The sequence below is a fragment of the Myxine glutinosa genome, chromosome 4 (genome assembly GCF_964187855.1).
Source record: "Myxine glutinosa chromosome 4, kmMyxGlut1.1, whole genome shotgun sequence".
Taxonomy (NCBI): Eukaryota; Metazoa; Chordata; class Myxini; order Myxiniformes; family Myxinidae; genus Myxine; species Myxine glutinosa.
Window position 1 is genome coordinate 174,519,580 of NC_136264.1, and position 23,605 is coordinate 174,543,184.

The following is a 23,605-nucleotide window of genomic DNA, read 5'->3' on the forward strand; positions in this document are numbered from 1 at the left end:
GGGGTCCATCCTTCCCCACTCACCCTTTCGCACCAACCACTCCACTCCATGTATTCCACACTCCACTCACTCCACACCATCCATTCCATACTCCATTTACTCCAGACCATTTATTCCATGCAACCATTCTCCATACCTCTGTACTTCACTTGCACACCTGGTGCCCACACACCTGGTGGCACTTGCACCCTCCTTTCCTCCAGGACCATTCACTCAATACAATGCACAATCAGCCACTGCATCATCTGATCTAACTACTGCCCTTCTATAACTCGTGCTCCCCATCTTCCCTTATACTAATCACTCCCTCGTCGTTATCATCCATACTAATCTCTCTACGTCCCCTCTACAGGTATCATGTCGCTACTTAAATCTAAAGTTACCTATTGTCATTTCTAATTCCCTATACATTATAACCTAACCCTCCCGGGCTAGTTTGCACCACCATACCCCATAAACGAATGCTCATGTGCCCCAAACCGTGTGAGGGATGGTAGAGATACCACCCCCCGACACTGGGTATCAATTTCCAATTATCACTATTACCAATTTCAAATCACTATTTCCAAATACTATTACCAATTCCAATTTCGAATCACCGGGTATCAATTCCAAACAATAACACTATCATCATCACAGTCCGCTATATCTGAGCCTCCTCGGTACGTCCATGCATTCTTTACAGCTCGGCTTCGCAAAGCCGAGCAATGCATACGGGTGGTTTGGTCTACTGTAGGTTGAGTCCGTCCGGCATTCGGTTCAGGGGAGGGGGTTTGGTTGGGCCAAGGCACCAGGCACCATCCCAGCGCAACGCTTGCGCTCCCAGGAGCGATGGCCCAGCCTTGCCCGGCCGAAATGTCACCACCACAAGGGGGCGATGCTCCGACCCCTCCTACCTCTCGAACCGGGCCGAACGCTTTGCCTAACAAAACGCGGCACCGACCGTGCAGGGCGGGGCACGGCCCGGATCGTGCACGGCGGTCCTTGCGAAACCGACGCAGCCACGATCCCCGCTGGTTCCCGCAGCACACAAAGAGCACCACGGACCGAGGGCTCGCGTCGGCTAACTTACAGCCTAAACGCTTTCCCGGTCAACGTCGATGCTTGCCTCGCATGCTCACACCACGCGTTCATTGTCTTATTCACCCATCCAGGCGGCTCAGTGCCTCTCATGCATTCCACACATGCCTTCAATTCCACCACCGCACTCTCTGTTACACACCACTCGCTGCTCGCACACTCCGTTACACACCTGACCACCGCACACCTCCTCGCACACCTTGGCACACACTCTTCGTTCGCACATCTTCACACCTCGCGCACCGTCTTGCGCACTCTCCCTTGGTACATACTCCGTACCACTCATGGGGGTGCACTCTTGCATCCACCCAATCACGCGCTCCACAACCAACTCAGATGTGCCTTCTCGCACACTCGTCACAACCAACTCACACTCCTTGTCGCACTCCGTACACTCGGTTTCGCACATACCCTCCGACGTGCGTTCACTCTCGCACCCGGTATCACTCCCATACTCTGTCACACACTCACTCTTCGACATACACTTTTTTCTTACACGCGCGCCATTTCCACTCACACAGTGCACCACGGACCTCCCACAAACGCCCGCGGTACGCTGGGATCCCAAGCGCACGAAAATTCTTTTCGCGCCAAACACTCTCCTGCAAAATCTCTTAGCCCCATATACAGCCCGACTCACCTTTGGGATCCTCCTCTCCACACGCACCTGCAAATCTTTATAAGGATTAGCAAGCACGGCATCAGGATGCGAATTCAGACTTTGGGCACATTCCATTTCTTCACCCCGCGAGTGCTCTTTTAAGTCCGGTGTCTTTCCAATTTCCACTATTGCTTCGGTTATTTCTTTTTCTTTTTTCTCGACGACCACTGGTGCTACTAACATCAAATTCTCTACTTCGGCGGTCGCCGGCTTCCCCATACCCCGGGTCGCGATTTCTATCCCGGTCCACGTGATTTTGCCTTGCTCCAACTCACTCAACCTGCGCCCCTCGAGTCGCGTTACCTCGTCGCGTACCCCTGCGACCTTTTCGCCCAACCTGCGGTTAACCTCCCTCTCACACTCCCTTGATTCATACCTGGCTTCGTCCCTCACCAATCCCTTATTAATTTCTTTGGCTTGACCATTTATGCCCTCCAATTTGCCCCCTAATCTCTTCAATTTGCTTCCCAATTGCTCACCATGAGCCCTCGCTTCGTCCCTCATTTCCTGACTGATTCGCTCACTCCGAGCATTCATTCGCTCACTTTGCTCTGACTCCATCATACAAGCCCTGAATTGTGCCATATGGACTTGCAGATCCACAACCCCTACTTGCGCAGCGGGCGTGGCCCCTGTCGCCATGTGCGAAGCGCCGCCATTTTGTGTGCCTGCAACCCCCACTGCTACACCCTCTTCAACCTCCTCTTCCATTACTCCCACCTCTTCCCTGGGGCCCTGGGTCGATTCTACCTCCTCATTCTCCCCTACCGGCATCCAATCACCTTGATTATCCATGGCACGACTCAATTTGGATATTGTATTAAAATTTCGGCCGCTCGAAATTTTGACCAAATTTTTCTAGATGTATTAAAATTTGGTCCGGGTTCAATCCCACTCCTGACACCAATTGTTGCAGATCTCGGGTTCGGCGCTCCCCTTACCGAGGGGGGGGTTAATCCCCTCGTCCATTAAGATGGCCGCCCGAGTCCTGGAGCTATGACGTCACTTCCGGTCAGCGTTGAATAGGGTGGTAGGCCAATTGCTCCTATTACCTAATTACCAGCACCTTCCGGTAAGCGAGGAAATGAGCCCCGCCCGAGCCACGCCTGTAATGGACACGCTGAGCGAAACGAGCCACGACTCAGGCCGTTAACAAAGACTAGACCCGATTATAGCGGTTCCTAATCGTGCCACTGGTATTCAATCAGGGAAAAGACTAAATCAACCGGATGGAGAGGAAAACAAAAGTAAGGAAAGAACACAGGTTTATTAACTATGTACAATACTAAAGAGGAAACGAAAGGGAATGTACAGTGAAGAAGAAGAAGCAGGTACACAGGGCAAACCTTATACAGTCTTATAATATCACACGCCCAGGACAGAACAAACACACTTACACGAGAGGTTGGGATGGCGGGGATGGTAGGAAGGAAGAGAAGGGTCCAGGCCGATGATAGGCGTCGAGGTTCGGGCAGGTGGTTCAGCATTGAGGTCCGGCTCCAGGGTCACGCTCCACTCTGGTCCACGTTTCAGTTTGTGGCGAAACCCGGCAGGCAGCACGGTTAATATTGTCGGGGTAGCGGACCGACCCTCTCTCTCTCTCTTCGACTTGCCTCTGGTAGCTCGACTCTGTCACTCTCCTTCGGTCCGACTTTGTAAGTAGTCCGCGGCCGCGCTTATATTGGCCGCCCGCGTATCAAGCCGCCTGCCTTTTGGAAACGCCCACCGGTGAGCTTGCCTCGGCCCTGATGGTCGTGGGCCCATTGATGGTGCGTTGAGGGGCCACGCCTTCGTTCCTGGCGCTCTGAGGACTCCTCCCCCTTCTTCTCCAACTCGGCCGCGTGGCTTATGGCGGCTTGCGGGATAGAAAACCATCGCACCGCTGTTGAAAGGAACTTTGGGGCCTACTCTTATTTAATTCATACAACGCAGATTCAACTATTGGAAACAGATCCTTAACTGAAACATAGACGAATTAAATAACTAGGGAGGTTTCTAAGGTGTCCTACGTGTTGTACATGGCCTAACTAGGGTGCAACCTTTACAAAGGGGGATATTTACAAGAATTATTATTATTTACAAGGTGAAGGGTCTAAAAACCGTAACAAAAAAAAAAAAAATATATATATATATATATATATTGTTACGGACACGGCTAAAGATGTTGCTTGACCGAGCGGAATGGCCGCCGTGTTCGTACAGTTTATCCGATTACCCCCAACTCACCCGATTCCACTCGAACGTTGGCCAAATCGCGCTACGCTAAATCAATGATGGAAAGGACACAACGACTGGGATAAATGAAACGACGCAAGGGGTACAGTTCTCAAGACCTCCGGAGGAGGATATAATTAGTGGTGGAGAAAAGGGGTAGATTACAAGGTAGAGTGAGGTAAAAGACACAGAAGAGATAGGCACTTAGATACAATCTTATCTATTCCCTGACAGACCACAGACAAACGGAACAAGACTGACTTACACAGGGATTGATGGCAGGGAAGGACAGGTAGTCGATAGCACAAGGTGCACCTTGGCTCGGGGACAGGATCAGGCACGGTCCAATAGATCCAGGGAGGCCTCACAGCGCTCGGAGGTGGCGTCTCTCTTGCTTCAAGCTCAGCGCGCATCTGACGTCACCTCCCTCTTCCTGCGCATGCTCAGCGGGGAGTCACACGCCCTCGGCTCGTTGGCTCCGCCCCAGATGGGACCGGTCCGCCGCTTCTATTGGGTGCGGGGGTTACCGGGCTCCGCCCTTGACGAGGAGCTGACAGCGAGCCCCTACTTGGTAACCCCGTCGAGCACATGTTCGATGGCGGCTCGTTGGAAAGGCCTGGTGCCCTCCCAACACCCCCTACCAACCAAGCCGGAGTGAGGACGCGCACTCCCCACGCCGCAGCCGTTGTTGTTGTTGTTGTTGTTGCTGAACCATGAGGAAGAGCTGCGGGGAGGTATTGGGAGGTCCTAAACTTCCTAACGGTGCCATACAATCACATTCTGGTGCAACGAAGAGTCAGAATTAATGGAAACGAGTCCTTAACTGACATAGACTAAGAATAACTAGCAAGATGTCCTATAGGTGTCTACGTGAGATGCGGTGGACCTGGATCCGACATTTAATGGGGGAATTAGGGGGAGGTCGGGTCTACAGAGTGTTGTTTACAGAAAATGGGACTAGGGAATGGGGGATTGGGGATAGTTGGGAAGTATGGAGGAAATAGGGGAATATTTACAAGCGGATATGGATGGATGCCAATCCCATATCCGCAACATTGCACCCTTCTCTACCTCGGGGCGTCCCGACCCGATAAATTTTTACCTACGTTAGTGTGGCACTCAGATGTAGTTCCCTCTACTATTAACTCAACCCTGAGTGCGACAGTTTTACAGATGTTCACAAATGAGTAAATATGTCCCCTGCGACGTTGCACCCTTCTCCTAACAGAAACACACCCACAGGATAACCGAATCGCGGAAAGCATTCTCAAACTAAACATACAGCCGGTAGGGAGCATTATTTACACAAGACTGATATTTACACTACGATCCAGGACCTGTTCTTTGAGGAACACATGCAGATGTTATGCATAGAGAGAGAGCACGCATGCCAGCATCGATACACCAACCCACGAGTGCCCTGTGGCCCTACGGCCTTTAATAATGTGCAGAGCACCCCGTCCAAGCACCAAAAGCACCACCCCATTATGCACAGCCAGCACCATCCGGTGCACCAATAAAGTGTTCATAAAAATGCACAATTAAGTGTCCATGGTCACCGGTGGTGTCGCAGCCGGCCGATGTTCTGCCGCTGGTCTTGCCTTCATGGAGTGCACTTGGCCTTCTGGCTTCTTTAGGAATAAAGAAAGGCGCCAACCGCGTCCATTTCTAAATTGTGGCCGTCAGGGGGGCCAACTAAAAGTGGTTCACCTGTATGGCATAGGTGCCATGTTGACCCAGAGGTCCATCCACGGGTGGTGCTTGCCCGCAAAAGAACAGCGGTCCATGGTGGGCGGCCACAAAAATTGCGGTCCATATGGTGTATTGATCCAGGCAGCAAGCAGCGGAAGTACAGGCCCACAACTGCGGAGCCAGCACCTCTCTCTCCTCTCTCTCTGCCCCAAAGCCAGATCCTCGGAGGTGGGAGACAAAAGGAGACAAGTGAGTAAGGTGGTAAGGGCGCAAAAGTGCACGCAATTCAAGGTAATGCACACTGGGGGCACATGGGAACCAGGTGAGACAGGTACGTTCCTACTGTACGCCCCCCCCCCCCCACCAGGTAACCTACATTGCCCCTCCCTTACCCCTTACTGTATCCACAAAACACAACACTACCCATAAACATCTACCTTACACATCAACAAACGTCCCTACTGTCTTCCCCGTTCCTCCCATCAACCAAATTCGTCTTCTCTCCCTCCTAACCAATCAAATTTGCCATTTCCAACTCTCATCAAAATCTGCCATCTCCAACTCAACATCAAAATTTGCCATCACCAATTCATCATCAGTCCCTCCTAAGGAGGGAGAGATGGAATCACCCCAACGTCTCATCCACGTCGTGATGCGTCTCACAAATCCACACAGCAATTCTCCTTTCCTGCAACACAAAACAAAGGAACACAGGTGTGGAGTCATCATCATCACCTCAGGTAAGTGGCTGCGTATGGTGCGACAGGTTCATCAATCCTAACTATTTCCTAAATGACTTTAACAACTTTACATTACCCGGGGTCTTTCCCTGCCAATCCATTGGCCAACTTACACTATGGGTTCTAAAAACCAATTCCCATTGACCAAACTGTGGTGCTTCTCAATTTGGGGTCTCACTCCCCCGATTCATCTCCCGGTGCCCTCGCACAATTTCTGGGCTGTGACGTGTAGCTCTCCCAGCAGGTCTACCCACCTGCACACCTCCACCACTGTAGTTGCCACCCGAGCTTACCTGCTCCTCACCCTAACCTAACTAACTGGGGAAGGCCCTCTCGCACTCTCACCCCTCAGTGCCCTCTCTGGCACGGGCTGCCCGATCCACACCCGGGATCCTCAGGCACCCACTGACACTAACGGCTCCCAGAGCCCAACTGCGGCCTCACCTGGCCGACATCCTCACAGTGGTGGAGTGCCCAAACCAACTACACACACTAACAGGCTACACGCCCAGCCATTTCCACAACACTAATGCACCCATCCACAATACCATTCTGCAACCGCACCACAAATGCCAATATCCAACCACAATTTACCTATACCCTCTACCTAACACTTACACTACCCGCCCCGGGTACTCGTGAAAGGGGTCCACTCTTCCCCCATCCACACCTTCGCACCATGCACACCACTCCGTACCACTTACTCCAACTCTCTCCACACCACTCATTCCAATACTCCATGTATTCCACACACCTGCACTTGCACACCTGTGCTCTCATACTGGGTGCCACCTGCACCCTTCTCTCCCCCAAGCGCATTCGCGCTGATCCACAACGCTCACTACTCATACACTGCTCCACACACCTGTCCAGTTCTCACACAGCATCATCTCATCTAACTACTCCCCTCTGAAACTTGCGCTTCCCAGTCATCCCTTTAAACTATTGCGCTCCCTCGTCATTATCATCCACTAAGCTACTACGTCCCCACTACAGGTATCAGTCACTATCTAAACCTTAACGTTACCTAATGTCATCTTCACTAGATCCCTACACACAATATCCTAACCCACCCGGGCTAGTTTTCACTGCCATACACCCCATAATCTACAGCGCATTTGCCCCCCACAGTTTGTGAGGGATGACAGAGTTGCCATCCCACCACATCGGGCATCTCCCACTACCAATTTTGCACATCAAATTTCAACAAATCAAAAATTTGCCAATCACTACCCATCATCTGCCAATCATTACTGCCAATCCTTTGCCAATCATCAAATTTTGTTTTTCTAATTTCGGGGCCAAAACACTATCTTCGTCATTACAGTCGACTTACTAATGCCTCTCGGTGCGCCAATTCACTTCTAAAGCTCGGCTTCGTACAGCCAAGCCATGAATGCGGGTTGTTTGGTGCCAGCGGCTGGATACGTCCCGCATTCGGTGCAGGGAAGGAGGTTTACCCGGGCCGAGGTCCCACGCACCATCTCGGCACGGAGCCATCCCATGGCCCGATCTCGACCTGCCGGAATGCCTCAACAAAAAGTGGTCGCCATGACGACCCTTCCTATCGGGCTGCCCGCTCCGCCTAGTGGAGCACGGACGCGGCCGTTCAAAGCGAGGCCCAGCGTGGATCGCGTACGGCGGTCCTTTCGAACCCGCCGTGGCTCGGATCCCCGCTGGTTCTCGTGGCACGCGAAGCCCGGCACGCACCGAGGGCCTGATTCAACTATAAGTCGCTCTAACCGCTAACCCGGTTACCGTCGATGCCTCACCTGCATGCTTACACGCATACGCTACCCCTTTCTTGCTCATACATCCAGCCGTTTCCATGCTCCTCGTCGTACCTTCTCTTACACACCTCGGTACACTCATTCCACTCACAGACTTGGTCACACACCTGACCACCGAACACCTTGGCACACATTCGTCGCTCGCACACCTCACCAACACACCTCTTCGCGCCCCTTCCTCGGTCACCTCCTCTGTGACAATCACAGGTGTGCTTTCACTCGCACACCCAACCACGTGCCTCACGACCAACTCAAGTGTGCATTCCCACACACGCTCTACCATTCCAGGTGTGCATCCTTCCATTCCAGGTGTACATCCTCGCTCACCTGTCACAACCAACTCACGCTCCGTGTCACTCTTACTACTCTCACCTCCACTCTCGACAGCGCACTCTTTCCTCATGCACCCGTCCGTTACACACCTTTCTGGCGCACACTCTCCCGTTACACCCTCTGTAACACTCACCACAGGTGTACACTCTTCCTTACTTTTGACAGCGCACTCTTTCCCCATGCACCCCAGAGTCGGACTTTCTCGCACACCTCCTTTTTCGCACACCAGACCTGTCGCACACTTCACCAATGGCCTCTCACGAACACCCGGGTCCATCTCGACCCCCAAGCTTATTAAATCACCTGGCGCATCATACGCACGACCATATTGGTCACCACTTACACCGGGTCCTCTTTCTCTTCGCTTCTCCTCCATCACCTGCGAATCCCTCATCCGGTTAATGAGCACATCATCACGATCCGAACACAGACTTTGGACCAATTCTTTTACTTCCTCCTTTATCTCTTTCTTATCCTCTCTCCGTCGCTTCTTAATTTCGCTCACCCCTTCTTCCACTTCTTCTAATTTCTGCTTCACCTCCTTCATCTCCTCGTGCGCCCCCTTAAGTTCTTCCTCTAACTCCACCTTATTTTTTTCTATGTGCTCCCGCACCTCCCGCTCTTTAACCTCCATCACCTCTACCACCTTGTTCATTTTCCTCGTCAGGTCCTCATGTACTGTCTGACACTCTTTTTTAATTACCCCAACGTCCTTTTTCATCTCCTTCTGTGTCTATTTTAAACCCTCTATTACCGCTGTGTTCTTCTTTACCTGGTCCCCCAACTCCTTTTGTCCCACTGTCAGTTGTTCTACTCCCAGCGTCAACTCCTCTATACCACCTTGCAATTTTACAGTCCCCTTTCTCACCTCCTTCTCCATGCGCTCCTTACAGTGCCTCACCTCCTCGCGCACTCCTCCGACCTCCTCACTCACACCTCTTCTGATCTCCTCTCCCATCACTTGCATCTCCTGCCCAGATGCCACCCTCATCTGCTCCATTTCCTCCCTGTGAGCATCCAATTTAGTTTCTACCCCCATTCTGACCCCCTCTATCTGCTGCCCCATTTTTTTAACTTCCCTTTCCGCTTGGTCCCTCATGTCCCTCAATTTGCCTTCCATACTGTTTTCTAACCCCTCTAACCCCTTCTGCATCCCTTCCATTTGATTCTCTTGAGCGGCCATTCTGTTTTCTACCCCCGTTAACCCATGTTTCACCCCTTCTATTTGATTCTCTTGAGCGGCCATTCTGTTTTCTACCCCCATTAACCCATGTTTCACCCCTTCTATCCCATTGTCTAACCCCTCTAATTTCTTGTCTAATCCCTCACCGGTACCCCTCGCTTCGTCCCTCATTACCCCCAATTGCTCACTCTGAGCCCTCGCTTCGTCTCTCATTACCCCCATTTGGCCCTCCAATCGCTCACCCAATCGCTCACTATTAGCCCTCATCTCGTCCTTCTGCAGGTTGAGGGACGCCTGCATTTGTACCATAAATTGCTCCATGAGGGCCTGCATTTGGGCCATCCCTCCCACTTGTGCAGCGGGTGCGGCCGCCGTAGCCATGTGCGAGGCGCCATTTTGCGCGCCCGTAACCTCGTGCGCGAGGACGCCATTTTGCGAACCTGCCGCCCTCACTGCTTCGCTCACCTCATGTCCCTCAATTTGGTCCTGGATCGACCCTGCCTCACTCTCCTCTACCGGAACCCAGCCGTCTTGATCTGCCATAGCGCGACTTTCAAAATTCGGGTTTTTATTTTAAAACAAAACAAATTTCACAGTTAATAATTTCGAGCGCGTGAAGCGCGCTTCGGGTCCAAACTCACTTCCTGACACCAATTGTTACGGACACGGCTAACGATGTTGCTTGACCGAGCGGAATGGCCGCCGTGTTCGTACAGTTTACCCGATTACCCCCAACTCACCCGATTCCACTCGAACGTTGGCCAAATCGCGCTACGCTAAATCAATGATGGAAAGGACACAACGACTGGGATAAATGAAACGACGCAAGGGGTACAGTTCTCAAGACCTCCGGAGGAGGATATAATTAGTGGTGGAGAAAAGGGGTAGATTACAAGGTAGAGTGAGGTAAAAGACACAGAAGAGATAGGCACTTAGATACAATCTTATCTATTCCCCGACAGACCACAGACAAACGGAACAAGACTGACTTACACAGGGATTGATGGCAGGGAAGGACAGGTAGTCGATAGCACAAGGTGCACCTTGGCTCGGGGACAGGATCAAGCACGGTCCAATAGATCCAGGGAGGCCTCACAGCGCTCGGAGGTGGCGTCTCTCTTGCTTCAAGCTCAGCGCGCATCTGACGTCACCTCCCTCTTCCTGCGCATGCTCAGCGGGGAGTCACACGCCCTCGGCTCGTTGGCTCCGCCCCAGATGGGACCGGTCCGCCGCTTCTATTGGGTGCGGGGGTTACCGGGCTCCGCCCTTGACGAGGAGCTGACAGCGAGCCCCTACTTGGTAACCCCGTCGAGCACATGTTCGATGGCGGCTCATTGGAAAGGCCTGGTGCCCTCCCAACACCCCCTACCAACCAAGCCGGAGTGAGGACGCGCACTCCCCGCGCCGCCGCCGTTGTTGTTGTTGTTGTTGTTGTTGTTGTTGTTGTTGCTGAACGGTGAGGAAGAGCTGCGGGGAGGTATTGGGAGGTCCTAAACTTCCTAACGGTGCCATACAATCACATTCTGGTGCAACGAAGACTCAGAATTAATGGAAACGAGTCCTTAACTGACATAGACTAAGAATAACTAGCAAGATGTCCTATAGTTGTCTACGTGAGATGCGGTGGACCTGGATGCGACATTTAATGGGGGAAATAGGGGGAGGTCGGGTCTACAGAGTGTTGTTTACAGAAAATGGGACTAGGGAATGGGGGATTGGGGATAGTTGGGAAGTATGGAGGAAATAGGGGAATATTTACAAGCGGATATGGATGGATGCCAATCCCATATCCGCAACAATATATATACATATATATATATACATACATACATATATATTGTTGCGGAGATGAGGACTGTATTTTTTGATTGTGTGCTGTATTATTATTATTATTGTTTATTCTGCGCCCCCCTACCTCCGGAGCTGTGTAAAGGTGAAAGGGCATCCCATAATTAGTCCACAAGCATGTACATCAGCCAAATAATAGAATACCCCTGTTTGATAGTTATCTCTTATTCTGTGTTTTAGAGTAAGGCTGTGTCTCCCATTAATTGAAGTACTCCATTGCACCAGTGAAAGAGAATAGATCCCCTTTCATTCCCATCCCCAAAATCTCCATTCCCTTTTACATCCCCTCTGGTGATTGCCAACCCTCGATTGCCAAATTACCTCCCCTCCAATAACCGCCATTGACCATGAGGCAGGTTCGGAGAAGAAAGGCGTGTTTCCACCTCGTCATAGAGGGGAAGAGGGGCGTGCCCGCCCGTCGTCATCAAGGGCGGAGCGAGAGGGTCGCGCGACCAACCAGGGCCGAGGTGAGCACCCCGATGGGCGTGTCCAAAAGGCCGGCGGCTTAATCGCCGGAGGCGCTATAAAAGGCGCGCACGCAAAAGTGAGTGAGTCGCCAGAGTTGGTCGTCGGAGAGAGTCATGAGGAGTCAGTCAGTGGAGTCGGTGATCAGTTGGTTGCGTTGGTTGCGGTGAGGAGTCGGTGGTGGTGGTCAGTTGGTTGCGTTGGTTGCGGTGAGGAGTCGGTGGTTAAGAGTGAGTGGACCAAGAACGAGTTGAGGGTTTGGACCAGACGAGTCGGACAAGGCCTGGCAAAGCACGCGACGTCCACAGCAGCCACAACAGCAGCTTGGGGGCCTGAACGGCGGTTTGGAGCAGGGCCGTGAAGGAACGGCGGCTGCTCAATGCGCCGGTTGTGCTGCAGGACCCCCTTGGACCTCCCTCTCCCTCCAGCCATCCACCTCCTGCCTTTCCATCCTTCTTGTGTACGTGAGTTTGTTCTGTTTGTTCTGTCCTGGGTTAATTAAGTCTGTATAAGCTAGTATTTTCACTGTGTCACCTGCGTCTTATGTGTTGTAAATAAACTTGATTGCTCCTTTTTGCTTGTGTGTGTACAATAAATCCCATTACTCTTCTGTACGTCTTCTCGTTTTATTCCTTTTCCTCTTTGCATTTCGTCGTTTTAGTCTTTTCCCAGATTGGGCAGCTGCGGTGCGATACGGCCAAAGTTCTGGGTGAATCGGGTGAGTTGGGGAAGAATCGGGGGAACTGTTAGGTCGCGGTTGGACCATCCGCTCGGCCCATCATAACATCTAAACCGCGATCTGTAACAATTGGTGTCTGGGAGTGAGATTCGGGGCCTGAACCAAATTTTTAAAACATCTAAAAAAAAAATTTGGTCAAAATTTGGAGCGGCCGAAATTTGTTTTGTTTTACAAAACCCCGAATTTTGAAATCGCGCCATGGCTGGTCAAGGCGACGGGATGCCGGTGGGTGAGCTAGAGGAGGGGATAGAATCGACCCAGGACCCCAGGGAAGAAGTGGGGAAAATGGTGGAGGAGAGTAAAGAAGGTGTGGTTGAGGGAGTATCAGGTGCACAAAATGGCAGCCTCGCGCACGTGGTTACAGCGGCACCAAATAGCGCCGCGCCCTTTGTACCAACGGTGGAAGATGTGCAATCATTTATGGCTGAAATGGAGGCCCTTATGGCCGAGATGAGGGAGCAATTCAAAAATGACTTGGGAAACCAAATTGAAGCAATAACCAACAGAATGGGTGACCGCATGCAAAAATGTGGGGAGACCATGGATCGCATGGTGGGCAAGAGGGTCCCAGGGGTGCACGAGGAGGTAACGCGAGTCGAAAAGCGCTGGTTGAGCGAAGCGGAGGAAAGCACGGGTACAATGACGGGGGTAGAAATCGCGACACGGGGTTTGGAAAAGCCGGCGACCGATGAGGTAGAGGGAATTTTATTCAAGCCAACGGTCGTCGAGGTGAGTAAAGAAAAAGCGGAGGTGGGCATTGAAATTGAAGAGATGACGGAGGTAGCCCGGGAATTGCAGGGAGAAATGGAAAATGTACAAAGTCCCTGCTCAAATCATGATGATGTACTCGCTAATCCAAATGGAAGTTTGCAGGTTTTGGTGCAGGGAGGAAGAAGAACCCCGAAGGTGAGACGTGCTGTTGTGTATTGTGCGGGGAGATTTTGTAAGAGGATGTTTGGCGACAAAAGAATTTTCGCGCGCTTGGGATCGAGGAGGCATCCGGGCGTTGGTGAAGGGTCCCGTGTGAGTGGAAATGGCACGCGTGTAAGGAAAAAGTGTGCGTCAGCGAGTGGGTGTGTTATAAAGTGTGGGAGTGAAACCGAGTGCGAGCGAGAATGCACGTCGGGGTGTACGGAGTGTACGTGCGAGGGTGAGAGTGACCCGGAGAGTAAGGTGGTGGTGGAACGTGTGCGAGAAAGCACACCTGAGTTAGTGGTAGCGCGGGTGTGGGAGAGCCCATGTGAGCGCGTTAGTGTGTGGATGCCAGAGTGCACGCCCATGGTGAGTGTTACGGAGGACGTAACGGAGGAGAGGTGTGCGCAAGAGTGTGCGCGAGAGGTGTGGTGTGTAACAGGGAGAGCGTTGGTGGAATGTACGGACGGCGTTGGAACGCCAGGTTTTGTGAGGGTGAAAGGGGTAGCGTATGCGTATGAGCATGCAAGTAAAGCATCGACGGTAACCGGGTTAGTGGTTAGAGCGACGGATAGCCGATGCGAGCACTCGGGGCGTGGGGTGCTTTGTTGGGTGCGAGGCCCGGCGCGGATCGATGCTGCGTCGCTTCTCTTCGAAGCGTCGTTGCCGATTCGGGCTTGGCCCCGCCCCGCACGGTCGAGTCCGGGCTTTGTCGGGCGAGGCGACCGGTCCGGTTCAAGGGCGAGTGGGAGGAGGCGGAACGGTGCCCCCTCGTGGGGACGGGGTTCCGACCGGGGGAGATTGAGCCATCGGGCCCGGGACCGCAAGGTGCCGCGCCGAGATGGTGCGTGGAATCTCGGCCCAACCAAACCACCTCCCTTGAACCGAAAGCCGGACGGATTCAACCTGCAGGCGACCAAACCACCCGAATTCATTGCTCGGCTTTACGAACCGAGTTTAATGATGTCACGACGCACCGAGGCTAGGATATAGCGGACTGTGATGATGATGGTAGTGATTTGATACGAAATTTATAATAGTGGGTAGAATTGGCAGTAAATGGAAAATTTTTGATTTATTGAATTTGGACGAACAATATTTATAGTGAGAGACCCCCGATGTGGTGGGATGGCAAATCCACCATCCCTCACGAAACGGTGGGGCAAATGCGCTATAGCTTATGGGGTGTATGGCAGTGAAAACTAGCCCGGGTGGGTTAGGATATATCGTGTGTAGGGATCTAGCGAAGATGACACTAGGTGACGTTAAGATTAGTTAGTGACTGATACCTGTAGTGGGGACGCAGGTAGTTTAGGGTGGATGATAATGACGTGGGAGCGCAATAGTTTAAAGGGACGACTGGGAAGCGCAAGTTTCAGAGGGGAGTAGTTAGCTGAGATGATGCCGTGTGTTTGAAGATTGAACAGGTGTGATTGAACAGGTGTGATTGCACAGGTGTGCAACTGAACAGGTGTGTGGAGCAGTGTATGAGTGAGTGATGGTGATGTGTATTGTGTTGACCAACTGGTCCAGGAAGAGGAGGAGGGTGCAGGTGGCACCAGGTATGATTGCACAGGTGTGCAACGACAGGTGAATGGAGGACAGGTGTATGGAATAAATGGTATGGAGTATTGGAATGGATGGTCGTGGAGTGAGTATGGTGGAAATTGTGGAGTGGAGTGGATGGTGCGAAGGTGTGAATGGGGGAAGAGTGGACCCCCATCACGGATACCCGGGGCGGGTAGTGTAAGTGTTAGGTAGAGGGTACAGGTAAATTGTGGTTGGATATTGGCATCTGTGGTGCGGGTGAAAGAATGGTCTTTGGATGGGTGCATTAGTGTTGTTGAAATGGCTGGGCGTGTAGCCTGTTAGTGTGTGTAGTTGGTTTGGGCACTCCACCACTGTGAGGATGTCGGCCAGGTGAGGCCGCAGGTGGGCTCTGGGAGCCGGTAGTTGTGGATGGGGCCCGAGGATCCGGAGGACGGACCCGGGTAGCCCAGTGCCAGAGGGCACCAAGGGGTGACAGAGCCAGGAGAGGGCCTTCCCCAGTTAGTTAGGTTAGGGTGAGGAGCTAGGTAAGCTCGGGTGGCAACTGCAGTGGTGGAGGTGTGCAGGTGGGTAGACCTGCTGGGAGAGCTACACGTCGCAGCCCAGAAATTGTGCGAGGGCACCGGGAGATGAATCGGGGGAGTGAGACCCCAAATTGAGAAGCACCACAGTTTGGTCAATGGGAATTGGTTATTAGAACCCATAGTGTAAGTTGGCCAATGGATTGGCAGGGAAAGACCCCGGGTAGTGTAAAGTGTGTTAAAGTCATTTAGAGGATAGTTAGGATTGAAGTCTCCTCGCACCATCTGCATCCACTCACCTGAGGTGACAGGAACTCCACACCATGCCATGTTTTATTATTTTTCATTGATGCAAATGTTTGGATTGTGAGACGCATCATGACGTGGGTGTGACATTGTGCGTAATTCCATCTCTCCCTCCTTATGAGGATTGATGATGAATTGGTGATGGCAAATTTTGAAGTCGAGGGATTGTGGAGACGAATTTGGTATAGGAGAAATATGGGGAAGACGTGACAGTAGTGACGAATTTGTAAATGGGTAGATTTTGTAAATATGGGGTAAGGGCAAGGGTAGTGTAGGTGACAGGGGGGTGACGTACGGTAGGGACGAGCTTTCTCACTTCGCCCTCCGTACGCATTTCGCCTTGCATTGCCTTATTGATGTGCACCCTTGTGACCTTACCCCTCGCTCATTTGTCTTTCCCCTTTTGTCTCCCACATGACCTGTGCGCCATTGGGTGCCGAGGGGAGCGTGCGTGAGTCCTCCATTGTGCGCCCGGAATTCCCAGAACCAGCTGTCTGCATCGATGCACCACATTATGGACCACAGGTCTGTGGCCGAGCACCACTTATGGACCCCATGGGTTGGGGCATGGCCCCTCTGCTGGAACCGGCCATGAGGGCCCGAAATCTTGCTGGCGGACCTTGGCCACAGGGCACCGATGCCCCACAGGTGAACCACACTAGTCGGCCCTGTGGGCCATAAATAAAATAAATAAAAATGGACACATTGGGTGCAAGTTTTAATACAAATAGGCCGCCAGTAAGCAAAGCAAAAGAATGACAACATCTGGAAGACCAAATAATAATAACCAGCAGAGGGAGCCGAAGAGCAAGAAATTGTTTTTTTTTTGTTTTTTTTTGTATACAAGATCGAGGCTCGTGAAAGAGCGAACATTAATCACACAGAAAGACAAACAGACACATAAAACAAATAACATCGGGAGCGGTAGACAAGATGGGGAGAGAGGGGGAAGGACACAAACACAACATTTGAGAGCAGGGACCGAGAGACATGGAGACATCGAGAGATCTGTGGGAGGGAGAGGGCTTTGGGGGGGAGGCATGTGAAGGGGGGGAGGCATGTGAAGGGGGGGGGGGGTGGGAGAGGTATAAACATATGGACACTGCCAGGATTTCCAGGAAAGAAGTTGGAATTTCAAACAAGGTGGATCTGGGGTGAATTAGTGGGGGTAGAAAAGATCAAGGTTATGGATGGGGGAAGATAAGAGATGGTGGTGAACAGCTGTTTTAAAGACCTGGAGGGAGGAGAGGGATTGAAGGGAGTGTGGGAGTTTGTTCCACAGGCGGGAGAAAAGAGGAATGAAAGAGTGAAGGTGAGCAGAGAGCCGAGATTTCGGCAGTTTAACCATCAGAGGGTTGCTGGCAGATCTTGTGCGACCTGTAGGAATATTTGGGGGACAGAGCACAGAGAGAGCTGGGGGAGCAAGGCCGGAGAGGAGTCGGTAGAAGACAGAAAGGCCACCTACCTGCCTGCGGTGAGTGAGTGAAAGGCCCTCAGAGATAGCTTCATCGCGGGAGATTCCAATGATTTTGAAAGCTTTGGATTCAACAGCGTGAAGCCGAGCCAGGTGTGAGGCAGGAGCACCAGCCCATAGGGGAGAACAGTATTCCATTGAGCTGCGGATGAAAGCCTTGTATGTGGTGAGGAGCTCAGGTGTGCCGAGGAAGGACTTCGCACGACGGAGGATGCCCAGTCGGCGACTGGCTTTGGAGGCCAGCTTGGAAATGTGGTTTTCCCAAGAAAGATCATGGCAGATAGTGAGACCCAAAAGCTTGAGTGACAGAACTTCTTGGAGAGGATTGTTGAGAAAGTAGATGGGAGGGTTGTCCAGTCGATCTTTTCGGAGAGACATAGTAAGAGAGTGAGATTTGTCAGGATTGAAAGACATGTTCCACTTGTTTGACCAGTCTGTGATTTTGTCCAGGTCTTCAGAGAGTGAGGAGGCTGCAGACTGCCGATCTGAGGGAAGAGGAATGGAGCGGCAGAGAGTGGATTCATCAGCAAAGAGATAGAGAGGATTTTCCAGAGAGTCAGAGAGATCATTGATAAAGACCAGAAAAAACACAGGGCCCAGCACACTTCCTTGGGGAACTCCAGCCTGAACAGGAAGGGGAGATGAGAGAAATCCATTCAGGGCCACACGTTGACTACGACCAGAGAGGAAGTCCGCAAGCCATGCATGGAGATTTCCATGGATACCATAGGAGGAGTGTTTGGTGAGCAGAGCTGGGTGCCAGACCGTATCAAAGGCCCTTGATATGTCAAGGGAGACAGCTCTGATTTCCTGTTTGGCATTGAGGACCTCCATCCATTGTTGAGACAGCAGAAGCAGCATGTCCAGAGTAGAGTGACCTGGTCTGAAACCAAATTGATGATCAGAGATCAAGCCATTGGAGAAGAGGAAAGATTTCATATCCGAAGCAATGATGGATTCCATGACTTTGCTGATAATTGGGAGCAGGCTGATTGGTCTGTAGTTGCAAGGATCTGTTTTTGCACCTTTTTTGTGTAAAGCGGTAATGTTAGCTGATTTCCAGGATGCTGGCAGATGACCTTGAGCAAAAGATAGGGTGAAAAGAACAGAGAGAGGGTGAGATAGAGCGGCAGAGCAGGATTTTAGGACCCGTGGGCTGATGCCGTCTGGTCCAGTTGCAGAATCAGAGTCGAGGTTTGACAAAAACTCCTCCACCTTGTCAGGAGAGAAGGACACAGAGTCCAGGAGCAGTTGGGTTCGACTGGGAAAGGTGGGAACAGAGAGAGATGGGTTTGGGACTAAGGATTTTGAGGCGAACACAGAGTTGAGGCATTCGGCTTTGTCACGTGCGATGTCAACTGTGTGGCCATTTGAGGTAAGGGAGGGGATGGAGGGGGAACAAACACCAGAAACGGATTTGACCAGACGCCACCAGGATTTGGAGGAAGGAGACAGGTTTGAGAGTTCATTCTTGAGTGAGGAGAGATAGTGCTTCCTGGCACTCCTGAGGGTAGACACACACTTGTTCCGAGCTTGGTGGAAGGAACTGAGATTTCCTTCAGTTTGATTAGCCTTCCAAGAGGCAAAGGCAAGTTGTTTCAGGGCAACTGCCTCACCACAAGATTCAGTGTACCATGGACGGGAGGAAGGGTAAGACAATTAAAGGCGAGATGGGATAAATCTGTGCATGAGAGAGATCAGTTTGCTTTGGAAGAATTCCCAGGAAGAATTGATGTCAGAGGCAGTGGAGATGGGAGACCAATCCAGACGATTGATGGCTGCTTGAAGACCGTCCCAGTCGGCCTGAGTGAAATGCCAGACTCGTCGACGCTGAGGAGGCTCTCTGAGAATGGCCAGAGAGATGTCCACTTTGACAAGCACATGATCAGAAGAACCGATTGGAGCAGAAGAAGAGCAGCAGACATTAGCAGGGAAGTTTGTCATAACCAAGTCTAGAAGAGAAGATACTCCATTGGCTGAGATCCGGGTCGGGAAATTGACAGATTGTGTCAATCCCAGTGAGTCACAGAAGTCCTTTGCTGAGGTGCCATGACTAGTGAGAGAGGAACCCACACCCAACCAGGTGGCATGATGACAGTTGAAGTCACCACATATGAGGAAGAGAGAGTTGGGATGAGTGGATAGAAGTTGGATAGAATGTTGTCAGACATTGAAATGTAGATGGAGTCATCACTGTTTGGGGGACGGTACAGAACACATATGAACAAAAGGTGGGAGCGGAGAGGAAGCCGTAACCAGAGGTACTCCTGCGGGTGAGGAGGAAAGAGAGCAGTGCAAGGAGAGTGAGGAAGAGAGTTTTTGACAAAGATAGCCACCCCACCACCAGGCCGAGGCTCAGGTCTATCATACCGGAGGAGGGAGTAACCAGGAAGAGATATTAAGGAATCAGAGACATCTTGAAGGAGGAAAGTCTCTCTTAAGCAGATCAAGTCTGGATTGTCAGAAGCAACCTGTATGGAGAGATCAGTCAGGTTTGAGCGAAGGCCCCGGATGTTTGAGGTCCATACCGTTAATGAAGAGAGAGGGGGAGCATCGGGTACAGGACAGGGGAGGGGAGGAGTAGGGTAAGATGAAGGATGAGAGGGGGAGGTAGGGAGAGCAGTTGATAGTGTTTCAGATGTTGCAGAAGAGTTCCAAGAAAGGGAAGGATGAGGAGGATGAAAGGTTTGATGGTGAAGGGATGCAGCACAGTGAGGGGTTGTTTGAGGGGGGGCAGAGGAAAGTAGAAGGTTTGGGGGGGTGGAGGTATGAGATAGAAGGGAGACGAAGTGGGGAGGAGGCAGCTTGGAGGAGGAGGGGGGAGGAGAGAGAATTGGAGAGGAATGGTATGGGGGGAGAATTGAAAGGGAGGGATTGGGGGGGAGTTTTGAAGGGGAGGAGTGAGGGGGGAGTTTAGGAGGGGAGGGGCAAGGGGGGAGTTTTGGAGGGAAGGGGAAAGGGGGGAGATCAGGAGTGGAGGGGCAAGGGGGGGATTAGGAGGGGAGGGGCAAAGGGGAAGTTTAGGAGGGGAAGGGCAAGGGGGGAGTTCAGGAGTGGAGGGGCAAGGGGGGAGTTTAAGAGTGGAGGGGCAAGGGGAAGTTTCGGAGTGTAGGTGCAAGGGGGGGGGGGGGATTTGGATGGGAGGGGCAAGAGGGGAGTTTAGAAAGTGGATGATTAATGAAAGACGAACATTGATAACAAATTGGGTTTGTTGTGATTTTCAAGTTAGCAATCCGATTCAGAACGATGGAGGAGGGATGGAATGAATGTGAATTTAGACCATGTAGTGAGGGAGACGTATAAGATATTGAATTTCTTTTTTTTGAAGTGGAATGAGTTGGAGAGGAAATTGAGAAAAGCCTTTTAAATAGGAAGAAAAACAGCGTGTTGTAATATACCACTGAATAAAAAACAGAAGGGGAAAGGTTAAACATATTTAAATAATATTTAAACAGAACTATGAACAATCTTATATGCACAAAAATACCAACGGGGGGAGAGCCGAGAGGGACCACCACGAGTCACGTGAACAGGGCAAACGGTGGATGGCAAGGAGATAATGGGGGTGGGGCGAACAGCACACCTGGACAGAAAATACAGGATGAGACAACAGTACACGTGGAGAAAATAAAATAAATGTTTTTGTTTTTTTTGTTTTTTGGGGGGGGGGGGGGGTGGGGATTTAGAACGTTAGACAGTATTATGTTCGGGGTAGAAGGGAAAAAACCAAGAGCCAAGCAAAACACGCTTAAGTTAATAAAACACCGACGGGGGTACAACTACAAGGCCACACACGAGGAGCAGAACACGATTAATTAAATACGAGTTACAGGAAATTCAAACCAAAACTAACTATAATCAAACAATATCGCATGGACGATAAAATAACGAGTTGAAATTTGACAATCTATGTGGGGAAATGGGGGAGAAACACGTGGTCGAAGAACGAACGAACGAATAAGAATGAATAAACGAATGAGCACAGAGAAGGTAATGTCTTTTTTTTTTGTTTTTTTGAGTTGAGATTTACATAAGGAAGTAGGCTTTGGGGTGGAAAGACTGCGAAAACAGAGAACGAAAGTTATTGGATCACAAACGACAGGCGCTGAGAGAAAAACAAAGCCTCAAGGTTGTACAGTGTACACTGTACAAGACGACACGAATTAACATGATTTTCAATACAGGTATGAAAGATTTGCACCGAAAATCTTTGACGGGACAATATACGTACATACACCATAAAAGAAATACAGTTATAACGAAAATACAAATTGGAACAATTACTTAACTTCGATTTCGATGGAGAGCGTGGAGAGCTGCGATCACCTGCAGGGTTAGGGGTTGTTGGTTTATTTTTATTGATGAACTATGGTGACTGCACCGATTGGTGCTTGGGTGTGTATTGGTGCAGTTTTGGGTGCTTTCATGGTGCATTGATGCAGAGCAGACTGTCTCCCCCCCAGAAAGAACAATCACAGGTCCTGGGTTAGTTTTGTAAATAAAAATAGCGTCATTGTAAATAAGCTTCCCACCGTCAGTGTATAGTTTGAAGACCATTCCGCAATTCGGTTAACTGTGGGCGTAAGTCTGTTAGGCAGGGTGCAATGGAGCAGCGGGACACATTTATTTATGTTTTAAAACTGTCGCACTCAGGGTCAGGTTAAAAGTAGAGGGAACTACACCTACGTGTCACACTAAATAAAAGTTGTAGCCCGGGACGTGCTAAGAGGAGGAGGGTGCAGTGTTGCGGAGATGAGGACTGTATTTTTTGATTGTGTGCTGTATTATTATTATTATTGTTTATTCTGCGCCCCCCTACCTCCGGAGCTGTGTAAAGGTGAAAGGGCATCCCATAATTAGTCCACAAGCATACACATCAGCCAAATAATAGAATACCCCTGTTTGATAGTTATCTCTTATTCTGTGTTTTAGAGTAAGGCTGTGTCTCCCATTAATTGAAGTACTCCATTGCACCAGTGAAAGAGAATAGATCCCCTTTCATTCCCATCCCCAAAATCTCCATTCTCTTTTACATCCCCTCTGTGATTGCCAACCCTCGATTGCCAAATTACCTCCCCTCCAATAACCGCCATTGACCATGAGGCAGGGTCGGAGAAGAAAGGCATGTCTCCACCTCGTCATAGAGGGGAAGAGGGGCGTGCCCGCCCGTCGTCATCAAGGGCGGAGCGAGAGGGTCGCGCGACCAACCAGGGCCGAGGTGAGCACCCCGATGGGCGTGTCCAAAAGGCCGGCGGCTTAATCGCCGGAGGTGCTATAAAAGGCGCGCACGCAAAAGTGAGTGAGTCGCCAGAGTTGGTCGTCGGAGAGAGTCGTGAGGAGTCAGTCAGTGGAGTCGGTGGTCAGTTGGTTGCGTTGGTTGCGGTGAGGAGTCGGTGGTGGTGGTCAGTTGGTTGCGTTGGTTGCGGTGAGGAGTCGGTGGTAAAGAGTGAGTGGACCAAGAACGAGTTGAGGGTTTGGACCAGACGAGTCGGACAAGGCCTGGCAAAGCACGCGACGTCCACAGCAGCCACAACAGCAGCTTGGGGGGCCTGAACGGCGGTTTGGAGCAGGGCCGTGAAGGAACGGCGGCTGCTCAACGCGCCGGTTGTGCTGCAGGACCCCCTTGGACCTCCCTCTCCATCCAGCCATCCACCTCCTGCCTTTCCATCCTTCTTGTGTACGTGAGTTTGTTCTGTTTGTTCTGTCCTGGGTTAATTAAGTCTGTATAAGCTAGTATTTTCACTGTGTCACCTGCGTCTTATGTGCTTGTAAATAAACGTGACTGCTTTCTTTTTGCTTATGCATGTAAATAGTAGGAATAAATTTAGTAGTATTTCCAACCTTTTTGTCTTCTTCTTCTTCTTCACATCCGTGTCGCCTTTGTCTTTTCCCTATTGACTAGCTGCGGTGCGATCCGGCCAACGTTTGGGTGGAATCGGGTTCTAATCGGGGAATAACTGTTCGGTCGCGGTTGGACCATCCGCTCGGCCCATCATACCATCTAAACCGCGATCAGTAACAATATATATACTAGCAGAAGTACCCGGCATTGCCGGGTGGGGGAGGAGAGGAGAGGGGAGGGGAGGGGAGGGGAACGGG